General features: G+C 44.8%; 2 long non-coding RNA genes across 5 annotated transcripts; both read right to left on the bottom strand.

Annotated features, from left to right (window-relative positions):
- Nucleotides 1–473: 473 nt before the first annotated feature.
- On the bottom strand, nucleotides 474–3,863 carry LOC119288013. Of its 4 annotated transcripts, none has more exons than XR_005141073.1 (3): nucleotides 2,360–3,863; nucleotides 1,371–1,729; nucleotides 474–821 (listed from the first exon to the last, which is right to left on the bottom strand). It is a non-coding gene; the product is annotated as an uncharacterized LOC119288013 (long non-coding RNA). The 4 variants fall into 4 exon arrangements; XR_005141071.1 differs by having other exon boundaries at nucleotides 474–1,460; nucleotides 1,664–1,729; XR_005141072.1 differs by having other exon boundaries at nucleotides 474–1,729; nucleotides 2,360–2,487; nucleotides 2,899–3,863.
- An 8,480-nt stretch (nucleotides 3,864–12,343) lies between these two features.
- LOC119289774 lies at nucleotides 12,344–12,892 on the bottom strand. The gene is made up of 3 exons (XR_005141610.1): nucleotides 12,808–12,892; nucleotides 12,628–12,670; nucleotides 12,344–12,479 (listed from the first exon to the last, which is right to left on the bottom strand). It is a non-coding gene; the product is annotated as an uncharacterized LOC119289774 (long non-coding RNA).
- Between the last annotated feature and the right edge of the window lie 1,694 nt (nucleotides 12,893–14,586).

Raw genomic sequence — 14,586 nt, 5'->3', positions numbered from 1 at the left:
TCTCTTTAATTGAAAAGTATGATTTTACTCTTAACAAGTCTGAAAATTCCGTCATACTTAAATATTGCAATGAAAACTTTGCTCATAATGTCTATGTCACTACAACAAGACCCCAACTATAGCAACGCATTTTTCCGCATCTAAAAGTCTATATATGCGTTGTTAGGGTCTTTACCAACGGTTTGGGATGCGTAGCCTTATTCAGTGTCGCTAGCGCATGATACAACGGTTATACTTCCGTTGGTAAAAGGAACCGTTGCAAGGCTACAACACATAAAACCGACTTTTACAACACTCAATATACATTGGTGGTTAATGTACAGGAAGTCAAATCTCATTGCTTGGCAACAAAGAATTTGCAAAGCTTCAGGTGTTTTACATATAAAATGTGAATAATATTTTATATATTGCGAGCAATAAATTAATGCTCCACATAATGGTGATAAGAATTTATATCAAGTCAGAAGAAAAAATATACATACGAGAGGAAGAAATCATATATTGGAAAAAATAGTGAGATTACAATTGTTGATATTACATAAGGAATAGCATCCAAATGCGATGCATAATCTAAATATTCTCTTAACAACGAAACTTAAACTGAAAGCATCCATCAACATGCCTACAACTTAACTAAAACTTAACCGAGGAACATCATCTGACAGTAACATCATCCCTACAACTTAACTAAAACTGAAAACACCCATCATAACTACAACTGAAAACACCCATCATCGTCATCATCGTTAACTGGAACATCATCGTCATCATCGCAGTATACTTGCCACACACCCATATAAGCATTAATATATCTTTTGAATCTACACAGAAAATAACAAAATAAACAGTTAATACACAATGCATTGACATGATGCAAATAGTGCCAGGTTGCCCAGCAAATAAGAAATATTACTTCTTGCAAAGGGTCATTACTTCTGAATAATTGGTTGGTCGGCTAGATTACGACTATTACAAAGAAAAGTTGTGATCTGAAAGTATTCCCTTACAACTCAATATACGACTTCAGGTGACAAAAGTAACATAAACAAACTTGGAGAAAAATAAATAGATGTTATTGTGGCCTAAAAGCAAGCCACTAATAACATAGTACCTACTTAGTTGACTGGTTAAAAGCACAACAGACACTGCTCATATGGAACAGTGGAAGCCACTTAATGGGAATTTCAGCAATTTATGAACCATGACAACACGAGTTCATGTGGGTAATTCAGCAATTTATGAATCAAAGTGGTGAGATGTCAGTGGTCAGTTTAGCAATGTATGAATCAAAAAGGCAAGAGCATCTAAGAAGAACAACTTGCATTTTCGTCTTCAAAAACAGTTAAGATATGGAGATCATATACAATTACCAGAACCATGACTACAAACACTAACGTATCTTGGACAAATCTACTCGCAGCTCCAGCCATCCATGATGTTGGCCTCCATCTCGATAGTGCCTAAACGGATGAGTGCGATGCCTCACATTAAATTACACACAACAATAGGTACACCATTGGCAAGATAGGAGTACATAAATAGTTGAATAAGAGCGGGAAAGGAGGCTGAAAACTGGTTAGAGCTAATGTAAGAAATAAAGGAATAAATAAATAATCACCATAACAGAAATAATCTTAGTTGCAGGTAAAACCCAGTGACCTACTATGAATGTAGAGACTGGCACATTGAAAGCCATTGAATGGCATTGAGTATTTCTTTCTTTGGAAACCTGCACACAAACAAACAGTGAGCCTCTACTTAACAAATGACAAACATGATGATTAACAGTGAGCCGCTGCCAGTGTACATGTGTGTGTGCTTGCTGCAAGCATTAGTATCTGAATGTTTGCACATGAACATGCATAAAGCACAGGTGTAGGTTGCATCTAAGTGGGGTACCGGGATTCAGTTCTATTTTCATTATGATGTACAGCGGTAGTAGATAAGTAGCTTTTTTTAGATTAGTAGATAAGTACTTGGTATAGATGAATCCTCTGCGTTGACTTGACCCAAGTGCGTACGTAATAACTGCATGCTATCAGGAGCTAGCAAGACTGAGGAATTTAACGTTGCATCATAGCTTTTCAAACCAAATGAAGAGAAGGACGTCAGTGTATAGGAATACAACTGGAAAGTAACAGTGTATCACATTTGGCGTGTTCATGAAACTGAATGTTTGTTATCCCATAGCAAGACACGGGTATTTAGCTAGTAATCCAAATTGTGTGGAATAGTAACTGCGTACAACAATCAGTACATTAATAGGCGTGGAGTTTAGTATCTATCAGGGTTCTGAATCATATCAACACCGTCAAAGAAACATCATAAAAGAAACACTGTGCATTAATTATTAATTCACCTGCTCACTAAACCAAAGGTGTACGTGCTTTCTCCAACAGGTCCACGTCCTCTAGTATTTGAGCTGGACGTGAAAGCCACCATTAGCAAGCTACTACCTTAGACCTAAATAACTTGACCATCAGACTTCTGAAAAGTGTGAAATTGGAACAAAAAACATTGATTAGTAACTCATCAATACAGAGATCTATAAAGACAGGATCCCTCCTTAAATATTACAACTCTTGCAATAGACTATTTAATATGCGGTCCGCATATATGAAGTAGTGCTTCTCTACATCAAAAAAATTTGAAAGGATTACCTACTAATCTATGAAGTATTGATGAGTTAGCAGCGTATAAGATTTAAAAAAATGATGCTCCATTGATTTATTTCTTATTGATAAGAAGGTAGACCACAGTCTACCTTATATATTCCAAAGCCAGACCGAGGTCTGAGAATTGTCTTGGTACAAAAGATGCCGGTTCAAACACCGCATAAGAGGAACAGAAATATGAGAAAGAACAGGGAGGAAGGGGAACAGGCCTCTAGAATAAAACCTGACTAAATGATGTTTCTCAGGAGCTCCGAGTGGTGCTGAAGAAAGGCCTTGAGAGAGCAATCCTTCTATCTACAGCACCATAGCTGAATCATCTCCGTGATGGCAAGGCGAGAAGCAAAATGTGGCATTGACAGACCGTCAGACACAAGTATTACGCACTTTCCACAGCTGAACCACACAGGCAGCAAAAGCAGGAACCCGTGTGGACTAACAGATCTTAGTGTCCGTACAAAGTCCAGCAAGGAGTTGGATTTTGTTGCCTGCTGCAAGACATCAACTTACTCCACAGAAAGTGAGCTAGAGCGCATCTCAATATGATGTGATCCACATTTTCTTCAGCCGGACAAGTATCACAAATTCACAATACGGGTGCTCAATATTCTTCCATCCTTTCGATGCTCCATTGATATCTAATAATTACTATTTTAATAGAATAGTAATTAGTGCGTGAATGTAAATCAACGGAGATCTGAAGTCAGTCTGCAGGCCTATCAGTGTTCGTAAATGAATTGCATAGGGGGCAAACTTTTTAACAGGGATTAGTTGCAACAGAATCGGGGGTGCATACCTAGACATCTACAGGAGAAGAGAAGAACAGAGGTTAGAGAAAGGGGAAGAGAGAGAGAGGACGAAGCCAGGGAAGGGGATTCACTCACCGGCGAGAAGAGGCCGACATGGCCACCGGCACTGGAGCCTACTCCTGAAACCCTAGCCGTCGGGGGAAGCTCGCGGGTGGGCTTTGGTGGTCGCGAGCGCCGGATCTGGCCGCTTGGGAGGGCACCGCAGTGAGGTGGGACCTCGGGTTGTGCTTCGCGTGACGGCTGGATTCGCCGGCCGCCGCTTGAATCAGCCGCCGCAGGTGGCGCACGAGGAGCCGCGTCAACAGAGAGATGGGCTGAGAGGGATGGGTGGGTCTCCGGAGCTGCGATGTGGGAGGAGGGGAGGGGAGGGCAGGCGACGAGGTGGGAGGAGGGGAGGGGAGGGCCGGCGGCGAGGTGGGAGGAGGAGGGTGACGAGGCGGTTGGTGGCGGCGATTTGGGAGAGACCAGCATCGGGGGCTCTGTTTCTTGCACGCCCCTCTCTCATTTCCTTTGTTTTTTTTCTATATGTCCCACGATAGGGTTTTTTAAGGGCTTCCAACGATAGGGTAAGAGCTGCAAATCTGCAACGGATATCTGCAACCTTCAATTTGTGTATCTACTGTGACTTTTACAACGTATAGCCAAAATGTTGTATAATGTGTGTTGCTTTATAAAGGGTATTCTTGTAGTGTGTCCAAGAATTTATTGAAAGAATGACCGTTGCTTTCAAAGAAAATAATGATATGCATGAATCTATAGATTATGATGATTCCGATGATTTGGTTGAAATATCCCTTGATGAACATGATGCTTTCTATTCTTGTGGCCATGATGCCAATATTTATGAAGATGAATTTGCTGGGGTGATTCTTCTTATGTGCTTGAAAATTTATTTAACCCCGTGATGAATATGAGATTGATAATAGTGTTTGGAATATTATTGAAAGTGGGTTTGGAAGAGTGTCAACTTTAGATCCCACCTATTTGGATTTTGATTAATCTTACGAAATTTTTGATAAAAGTGGGCTTGGAGAGGTCATGACTTTAGTTAATGTTAATCCCACTATTTTGGAAGAGTGTGAACTTTGCATGCATGTGGATCGTGTTGAAAATAGTTTATGTGATAGCTATTTTGTTGAATTTTCTTATGATCCTACATGTAGTTATTACGAGAGAGGAAAATATGTTTGTAGAAATGTTTATGTTACTAAATTACCTCTCTTCATGTTGAGATTGCTTTCATCTCTTTGTTCTTCCTTGCATATGCTAGTTTTTGCTCGCCTTGATAATTTGTTTACTTACAAGATGCCTATGCATAGGAAGTATGTTAGGCTTAGATGTGTTTTTCACATGCTACGTGATGCTCTCTTTATGCTTCAATTCTTGTCTTTCATGTGAGCATCATTGAAATCTCAATGCCTAGCTAGGTACGTTAAACGATAGCGCTAGTTGGGAGGCAACCCAATTTTCTTTATGTTCTTTGTTTTTGTTCCTGTTTAGTGTTTTTTGTTTCTACTTTCTGTTTAGATGTGTTTTTATCTTTTGTTTAGTGTTTGTGCCAAGTAGAACCTATAGGATAAATGTCAGGACCCCGATCCTAAGTCACACCGATGTAGCATGTAACACATCATATCACTTTGCGGCCTCACGCACGGTATTCCCACGGGTGCCACCTTACCTGGCCCGGGACCGTTTGCACCTTTTGGCTCACGTATATGATGGTGCCGCTACCATCCATATGACAAAGAACCCGGGCTGACATGGCTAGTCGTGAACCCGAAGTGGCACTAACTTACAGGGACAGGCATACATGACCCAACAACGAATGTGTCGGTCATCAGCGAGTGAATCCGGGCTGTAGCAACTGGGCTAGCAGGAATCCGGTAAACCGGGCTGTAGCAGGCTAACGGGACTCCGGTAGACACCGCGTGACATTTCCCCGAAGGGACAGACACAGGAATGAAGAAGGACACATGCCGGCCAGCCTAAGTGTTCCGGAGCAGTAGCAAGCTACCAAGGCTCAGTGGAAACACTAGGAGACATTTCCAGGTAAGAGAGGCTACCAACGATAAACAACTAGATAGTCAGATCTCACACATACCAAGCATTTCAATAACATACACACAATATGCTCGATATGTGCAAATACAACATGGCATCACAACAAGACTCTACAACTCAAGTATTTATTCAATAGGCTCCGAGGAGCGAGATATTACAAAGATGAGTCTCATGACCCAACATTCAGAGCATACAAGTCAAAGCACAAGTGGAAGCTTAACATGTCTGAGTACAGACATCTACAAATGAAAAAGGCTGAGAAGCCTGACTAACTACTATATACTGCCGAGGGCTCAAGATCGTAGCTGAGGTAACAAGCTAAACATCGAAGTCCACGTGGAACTACTAGCGAGACTGAAGTCTCTCTGCAAAAAACATAATTTAAGCAATGTGAGTACAAATGTACCCAGGAAGACTTACATCAGAACTAACTACATATGCACCATTATCAACAAAGGGGTGGTGGGGTTTAACTGCAGCAAGCCAGCTTTGAGTCGGTGGCTAACCTGAACTACGACTGCAAGTAACTCTTTTGAGGTGGCACACACGAGTCCACATATTCACCATATCAATACACCACTATGGATCCGTTCCCGTCTCCCTACGAGAACGCCATCCATAGCACTCACGCTTATCTTGCGTATTTTAGAGTATCCACTTTCACTAGTCTATCAACTGTACAGGCAACCCAGAAGTGTTTTACCGCAGACGCGGCTATTAAAATAGATGATGTTAACCCTGCAGGGGTGTACTTCTTCATACACGCTCTCACCACTTACCGCCATTTACACCACATGTACTCGGCAACCTTCAAACGGAAGCCCAGCGAGGGTGTCGGCCACGGCCTGACTAACCACACAAGTCTCTCATCCAGGTTTATCGCCCACTACTAGAAATACCACTACTAATGGCGCACCTAATATGGCCATTAATGGCGCATCACTGGTGCGCCATTGATAGCATGCCATTAGTAATTTTTACTAATGGCGCACCACCTGGTGCGCCATTAGTATATGCGAGGGTGCGCCATTAGTATGCCTCCCAGGGGGCATGTATACCCAGGTGCTTTGGCATACTAATGGCGCACCACCTCTGGATGCGCCATTAGTAACCGCAGCATACTAATGGCGCACCACCTGGTGATGCGCCATTAGTATGCACTGTCATACTAATGGCGCACTGTCGTGTGATGCGCCATTAGTATGAATATTAGGTTTTTTTTATTTTTTTATTTTCTGTTTTTTGCACAGGTTACAAAATGTATAATTTGACAAAATATAGACAGCACACATCAACAATAGATTCATCAAATACAATAGAAGATTAGTCTTTGAATACAATTCATCATATTAGTCTCCGAATAAAATTCATCATATTAGTCTCCGAATTAAAAAGACCGAACAAAGATAGAACATTATATTACAAGTCTCGAGACCGCGAGTAGCGAGTTTGTCTTCGCATTACAAGTCGATATCGATCATCTAAACTACCATCACATAGAAGAGAGCTGCGGTCATCACGATGAGCATCATCACGATGAAACTCGTCTTCATCCGGTTCCTCCAACGCTCCCTCCCCTCTCCCGCTAGATAGCGGGCGTATCTAGATTCGGCCTCGGCCCTAGTGGTGTACCCTTTGTAACTGTTACCGCTGAATCGGTGAACCTGTCTCCGACACTCCTCCCAGTCATCGTAGACTCCGGGAACCTTACCCTTGTACACGACATACGTCGGCATCGCTATGCACTAGCCAAACGAAACGTTAGTACCAATTCACAGACAATACATAAGCAATATATAATTATGCAACAGAACGATCGGAAGAGAAAAGCAAGACATTAATAGCATCGATTACATCTAAGTTGAACGACTCTCGAAACCAAAGAGACATACTACAAGTTCATTAAAGTTTAATTACAGCATGAGCCAATCGATGTTTCAGAACTAGACAACTCGACTCAAGGGACCGGAGCGTGGATGAAGCCGCCGTCTATCGTGGGAGTCATGAAAGAACGGGCGTTGTCATCCTGCATTTGTAGCATTGTGTCGATGTCACTGTTGGACGGTTGATTTCTGAGGTAGAACTGCCCCGAGGTACGAAGGACATCTTGATGGATGATTTCCGCAAACTCCGACTGGATGCGAAAGAATTCTTGTCGGAGGTCCGCGTCCTGGATTGCCGACACGCTCGCGGCCCAATCTTGGAGTTTACTCGGTAGCAGAAGTTGATGATGGTCCCGTACGATCGCCCGCATGTGATGGATGGCGTAGTAGGCACCCTTCTGACCGCCAGGCGGCTGCTTGACACAGCAGAACGTCGTATTGTGGGAGAACACGTGCTTGCCGTACTTACGAATAGGCCTGGTGAAGGTGCCTCCAGATTGGGCGTAGCCGGGGAGAACATCATCAAGAACCTTCTTGACATTTGTGTAGTCTACGTTCGTCTGACGGTCCGGGTCGAAATACGTGGCCATGGAATATTTGGGGCTTAGGAGGATGAGCGTGCAACGTGTGTCACTGCAGAAAACACGGAATGTTAAAAGAAAAACGATCGAAAAGTAAGAATTCATATGTTACGGGCCGGTTGAGGGTTGGACTTACTCGGGAAAGTAAGGCACGAGGAAGTTATCCTTATCTTGGTTTGCCAGAATGACGCCTTCGAGGTAAGAACTCGCGACTTGCCGGTCCCCAGCGCTGCCCAAGATCTTGGCACACATGTAGAAGGGGTCGACTATCACGATGTCCGGGGTCTTGTCGCGAATGATCCGCATCTCCATACTCAGCGAAAATAGCCGAACGAAGGTGTAGTGCAGCGGATGAAGGTTAAACATAGCAAAGATGTCATCAAACCGCAGGACGATCGTACCCCCGATGTCGCCATCCACAAAGCCCTTTCCCTCTGGCACCTTGGCCACGAAAACCGGGTATGCCACATCCTTCTCTCTGAGACGCCGCTTCTCCAAAGAAAGAACACTGTCGTGCAGACTCCGCATAGCACCGGTTGCAGCATTGAGAATATTTGGTGGTAGCATCGCCCTACCCGCCACATGCACCCTCCTCGAGATATCCTGCGGTGAAGGTGGCCCGTCCTGAGCACGGATCGTACTCGGTGCCGGCTGGCTCGCACCCTTCTTAGTCTTTCTTTTGCGTGCCTTCTTCTTCTCCTGTAATGGGACCGAGTTCTGCTCACAGACCGCCTTCTTGAGTGTGTTGGGGCTGATAATATTTCGCACCTCGCCTATCTGAGGCTCGGTGAAGTCGGCAGCTGGAGGCGTCTCCTGAGAGCTGAACGCCAGATGGCGCCTGTTGCAACTTGGCTTCTCCGCGGTACGAGCTAGATCGCACACGTCTTTTGTTGGGTTTGGTTCTTGAGAAGGAGGCCCCATGAAGTCGCCATCGTACCCATGCTCGGCAAAGTACTGATCGACGTTGCCAAATGTATCGTCGTCGTCGTCGTCGTCGTCGTTCTGATCCTGTGCCATATGCATGTTTGGATCCAGTGGCATAGGGATGTCCGGCACCGTTACGACGGTCTTGCCATGGGGCCGACTTGGCGCCAGCACGACTGGCGGTGTTGTCTTTGGGGTGGTGTCCCCCGCCCCCAAACGAATCTGGCTCTTCGGCCAAAGCAGGGGCCAGCTCAGGCAGGCGCTGAGGGTCATCACGTCATCATCGTCGGCCCCGACGGGTCGAATCGGAGGTAACAAGTCGTCGCAGCCTGGCAGCACCCGAACCAGTTGAACCCTAAACAAGTTGGGTGGCATCTGGGTACCGTGGAACAAGGGGTTGCCCGGTTGAACGATTTTGCCCTTGGCGACATCGACCAACTCGTTGTTCACGAAGTGGAGGAGAGTGCACGGAACGTCGGCGGCGCCCTGCGAAAACATGTAGGGCGTCAGGGATGCCCAGTCAAAGGCAAGGAGATGAAGTCCTCGGCCGAGAGAGGCTTAATTAGTTACCGTGATGATGGCGTCGAGCTCAGCTAATGTCGAGGCACCGCCAACGGCGGGCGTGCAGTTGACGGAGCGCCCGCTTGCTGAAGAGGTGCCGGCCGGCGTACACCCGGGTGCATTAAGCTCCCGTGCCGGCGTCGGAGACACCAATGCCGCCTCCGCCGGAGGCACCAATGGCCCCGCCATCGCATTATGCGAGTTGCTGGCCGTGAAGCTAGGAATCGGGGGCGGCCCCTGTTGGCCGCCCGCAATCCACGCACTCAACCCCGAGATCAAGGTAGGCACAAGGGCGGTGATCGTCGCTCCGAGTCGTTGTTCCACTTGCTCTTGGACAATCTCCGGAATCCGCGCCACTTGTGCCTTGAGTTCTTGAACCTCTCGCGCCTGGCTTTCCGAGCTGGTCTTTTTCTCCTTCCGCACACCAGCGGTATAGTATGACCCCCATTTTGTCGACAAGCCTTTGCCGGCCAGACGACCAGCTGACGTCGGCTTACTGAGCTTATCCTTGTTCTTCATTATATTCAACCCCCTATTTAGAGTGGTGTCCCAAGGGTTGCTCTGAGTCGACCCCGCGCTACTGCTTTCAGTCGCCTGCGGAAGGAATGTGAACCATTTAGAAATTCGGCTTCATTAATTAGAATGCAACCATATGGAGCTAATTACGCGGGGGTGTATTCCTTACAAGAACAAGCTCAAGCCGCCTGGTCTTCGAATCCGTGGTAAGCTCCTTTGTTTTCGGGTCCTTCTTGTACCGGGCCCTGACAAAGTTCCTGGTCTGCTTGTCACCGTATTTATCGAAGAGGGGCGGTAGGCCTTGCTCGGCACGGTCCGCCTCCTCCTTGTCCCATATAGGCTCCGCCACTCTGTAACCGCCGGGACCGAGTGTGTGTTCCCCTATGTTCAGCTCCCGCATTTGTTTCCCCCACTCACTTGATTGGGAGCTTGCGGTGCTCGAGAAATTGATCTTGAAGTCGTTGTACTCATCTTCGGTGATCGAAGGATTTTTCTCCTTGATCTTCTCATAACTCTCACCTTTCTCGATCATTCTCTTCACATTGCTTTTCCAAGTAGACAGGGCCTTGCTCATCTTCGTGAGGGCAGCATTGTTCACTTTATTCCCTTTGAGGCTTGTGTTTTCGAATTCAGCGGGGAACTTGTATCGTTCGTGCAGCTTCGTGAAGAGGAGGTGGCGCAAATTCCCCCGGTCAGGATGCCTCAGGTTCTCGGTGTTGATCGAGACGGTGCTCCGGACAATGCACCCGAGCTGAAGCGAGTACCCCTTGACTATTCGTTCGGGCGCCGTTGGATTCCCGTTGGAGTCCACTTCAGTAACTTCCTCCTTGAGGGTGCGGAGCACGATCGGGCGCCGGTCCTTCCGTTGCCTCTTCGGCTGGCTGCTATCTGTGCGTGCGCCGCCATCATCAGTGGTGGCATCCTCGGCGGCACCATCAGTGGTGGCATCAGTGTGGTCATCCTCGGCGGCACCATCCGTGGTCTCAGGATCGGTGGAGAAGGCGGCGGCCTCATACAAGTGAGGTTGTTCCTCCATCTCCTGGGACAGCTCCCAGAATGCCTTGCCGCCCGAACCCCCGGCCTCATCGTTGTGGGCCATGTTTCTCTCTAAATAGAAACAAAGTTTGGTCAAAAAGTTGGTTATTGTCAAGGAACAAGATCATGGTCTCATCATTTAGGGTTTGTCGACACCGAGGCATCCTAAAATCTAAGCTTTTATCATTGACGGTTTTTCGACGCCAAGGCACCCTAAAAGCCTAACTTTTCATCATTTCGGTTTTTATCGACACCGAGGCACCCTAAAAGCCATGCATTAGTCACAAGTACGCCGGGGCACTTGATCCTACTTAATTAACTACTAAGATACCCCGGCCCATGCATTAGTCACAAGTACCCCATATGTCCTATTTTTAGCAAAGTCATGCTAAAATTCACGGAAAATTTCAGCATGACCTTTGCTGAAAATAGGACATATGGAGTACCCGAATTTGCCGGAACGGAAGTTAATCGACATTCCGGCAAACTCAAGGGCCTCTCGGGGTACCTGCAAAATCATCACGACACGATGGTCGGAGACAAAACCCAGCAAACTAGAAAAATCATCACAAATTGTTTTCTGTTAAAGATGATCATCATCTTTACAAGTCTTTCTCAATGTGATCACAAGTAATTCAGAGGCATCACAAGTAATTCAGAGCATCACAAGGCATTAGTAGTTCAGTACATGAACAAGTTTTACAAACCCAGATAAGAACAAGTGAATTCTAGTCCCATTGACACTCCTGGTTTTCTACAAACACCAAGTACTAGGGCACACAAAAGTTCTGAAATTTGTGTGCCTAACTGAATTAACTGAATTTTCAGTAACCGAATAAACTGAATTTTCAAAACTGCAAGAATACAATCGAGAAAAATCCAACAGCACTAGAACTGAGCTGATTGACAGTAGTTTTGTTCACTGTTATGTTGGCCTAACTGGATGTTGGCTATCTTTTATAGTGTCTCTGTTACATGCCAGTTTGGTCATTGCTAACTTTTGATATGTTGTGTTTCTGACATATCAGAATCGGATATCCAAAAGAAGAAACAATATAATTTCTAACAAATCATTAGCCTGTTTGCTTCAAAAATAACAGTTCCTGTTGAGATTCCTGGGATGCAATCCCAACCAGTCCATTTGATTAAAATGACTGGATTACTAGAATGAGAATACCAAAAGAACAAGATATAGTCTACAAAAAAAAGAAAGAATACAGCCAATCCACATCACTGTTTTCCCCTCTGGTTCAACCCTCTCACCATTTAAAGCAAAAATCTATATGGACCATCCATTCCTAGTTTGCATAAGTATCTAGTTTTAATTTACCTTCACAAGAGCACCAATAACACCCAAGCTGGTAAGCCTCAAGTACTCAAAAGGTCTTGTCTTGCTGGTAGTATTCAGGAACGGGTACAGGTACAGTGGGATGTGAGCTGCAAAGGAAAAAGAAGAAGACTTAATTATTAACCACTGCTAGTTAAGATTTACTTATTCTGTAAAGTCACCAAAATGAGGAAAGCTTTTTAACAATAAACAATGGAAATATTTAAGACTTGGCATAGAAACAGCAGCGCTCAGTACCATTCAAGAACGGGATCCTGGTCTCAGGGTGTGAAGCAACACACTGCAATTAAAAAAAAGTAAAATGAAATTGAGGGGCAGATGGCAAGCAAGCATGATATGAAAGCAATAGTATTCTCAATCCACCACAAGGCCCACCAGGAGTGAGGGTTTCCTTTTCTTTCTCATGTAAAAGCATACCTGAAGAAGTGCAAGTGCATTGCATACACGGTTTGATGCAACTGGCGACAAAGTAGGAGGTGAAAGTGAAGGGTAAATTGACACAATCTCCTGCATAAATTTTCAAAACAGCATGACAGACTGAATAAGGAAAATGTGCAGAACCATCAATAATTTCATATTGAAATAATCAATACACATGGACAACCACCCTTAGTTAAATAACAAGAACTGCACAAGTACATATGTACTCTTGCCATTGCGACTGAATTTAGAACAGTGCAATAACTGTAACCTACCTGGAGCAGTGCAGCAACAGTGTCAAAGGAGTGCCACAGCAGTGGAGCAAGGTCTTGAAAAATCTCTCGTTTCTGAAAGAGGAAACTGAGAAACAGATTAGACAATGAATTTTCACCTCCTGCATCCCAGTTTTGCAGCCACACTTTAAATGTTAAAGTAAAATAGCTCTATGTATCAACTGTCTAGTTTGGAATATTGTCTTTGGAAAGTTGATGTTTCACTAAGAAAAGAAGGGTCTGTCTAGGACACATTTATGTCACGTCTAACCTTGTGTCCACTATGTTTGTGGTGTATTTTTTTTGCCCCAGCTTTTTTTTTGTTCCTTGTTGCTGCGTTATTTGTGGGAGCTTAGATGTGACATCCTTAGAAAACATTTAGATGTGAATTAGACAAACTCAGAAAAGAATGACGATGCTTGCATTAGTGGCTCATACCATGGGTTCACACTTTTGGTAGATAAAGAAGTGACAGAAAAAAAAATACTATACTAAGTAAACTTCATCACTTATCTAGATAATCTGCAGAAGTAGAACAGATTGTTTATAACCTATAAATGTCTTCCTATATAGTTTAAACTGTTTAGATTTCCTAACACCACCTCCTGATAAGTTTGCAAAGTCATCAATAGGACAGGATTTCACAAAGTTCACACCCCCGCCCCCCTGTCCTTGAACAGGGTATCTCCACCAGATACTATAATTAAATGTGCACAGCCGAATACCCCTCCAGCCTGCTCCAGCACAAAAATATTCATTGGAAGTTCACTTTTACCAAGAAACAAATACATCAGGAAGCAGGGGATATTAACAAAAATGCGCTTCTTGTGGTATTCACTCCTGAGAGATTGTATATGATAACTGCAGTATTTACCATTTTATTCAGGGGTACTATAACAGAAATGGGCACGTCTCTTGTTGTATTCAATCCTAACAGAGCAACATATAAGATAACGGCAGTACTTTCCACTTTAATCAGAGCAAGCAGAACTAAAATGGATACAGTTATCTGATGCACACACCGAACTGCCATCCGAGTGTGTCCAACAGAGATCGGCAACCATTCCCGCTACGGATGCTAATAACAGGTAAACCATAGCACATGTTTAAAGAATGTATCATAATAAAAGCTACAAAAATCACATACCAAACCCTACTTGCTTTCGCTACATATCTACAAGTCTACAGCAAGCTAAAGGACTGCCCAAAATCACCCAATTTTCTTCATACTCCAGATATGAGCAGGCAGAGTTGCACTAAATTACCAAACACCACAAGCAAGTCATAGAATCGCCCTAAGGAGATCGGAGAGCAACATTTCCATACCAAGCACGGATCAAAGATAACAGACAAAGACGGGCGTGCACTGATCTATACCCTATAACCTTAGATCACCACGTGCGCGGGTGGGGTTAGGGTTACCTCCTCGTAGAGAGGCAGGGGTCGAGGCGGCGTCGGGGCGGCGGGGCAGCGTCCGGGCGGCGGGGTCGGGGCGGCGTCCGGG

Source organism: Triticum dicoccoides, chromosome 4A, assembly GCF_002162155.2.
Source record: "Triticum dicoccoides isolate Atlit2015 ecotype Zavitan chromosome 4A, WEW_v2.0, whole genome shotgun sequence".
In the NCBI taxonomy this organism is placed as follows: Eukaryota; Viridiplantae; Streptophyta; class Magnoliopsida; order Poales; family Poaceae; genus Triticum; species Triticum dicoccoides.
This window is presented reverse-complemented; position numbering and strand designations above follow the sequence as displayed.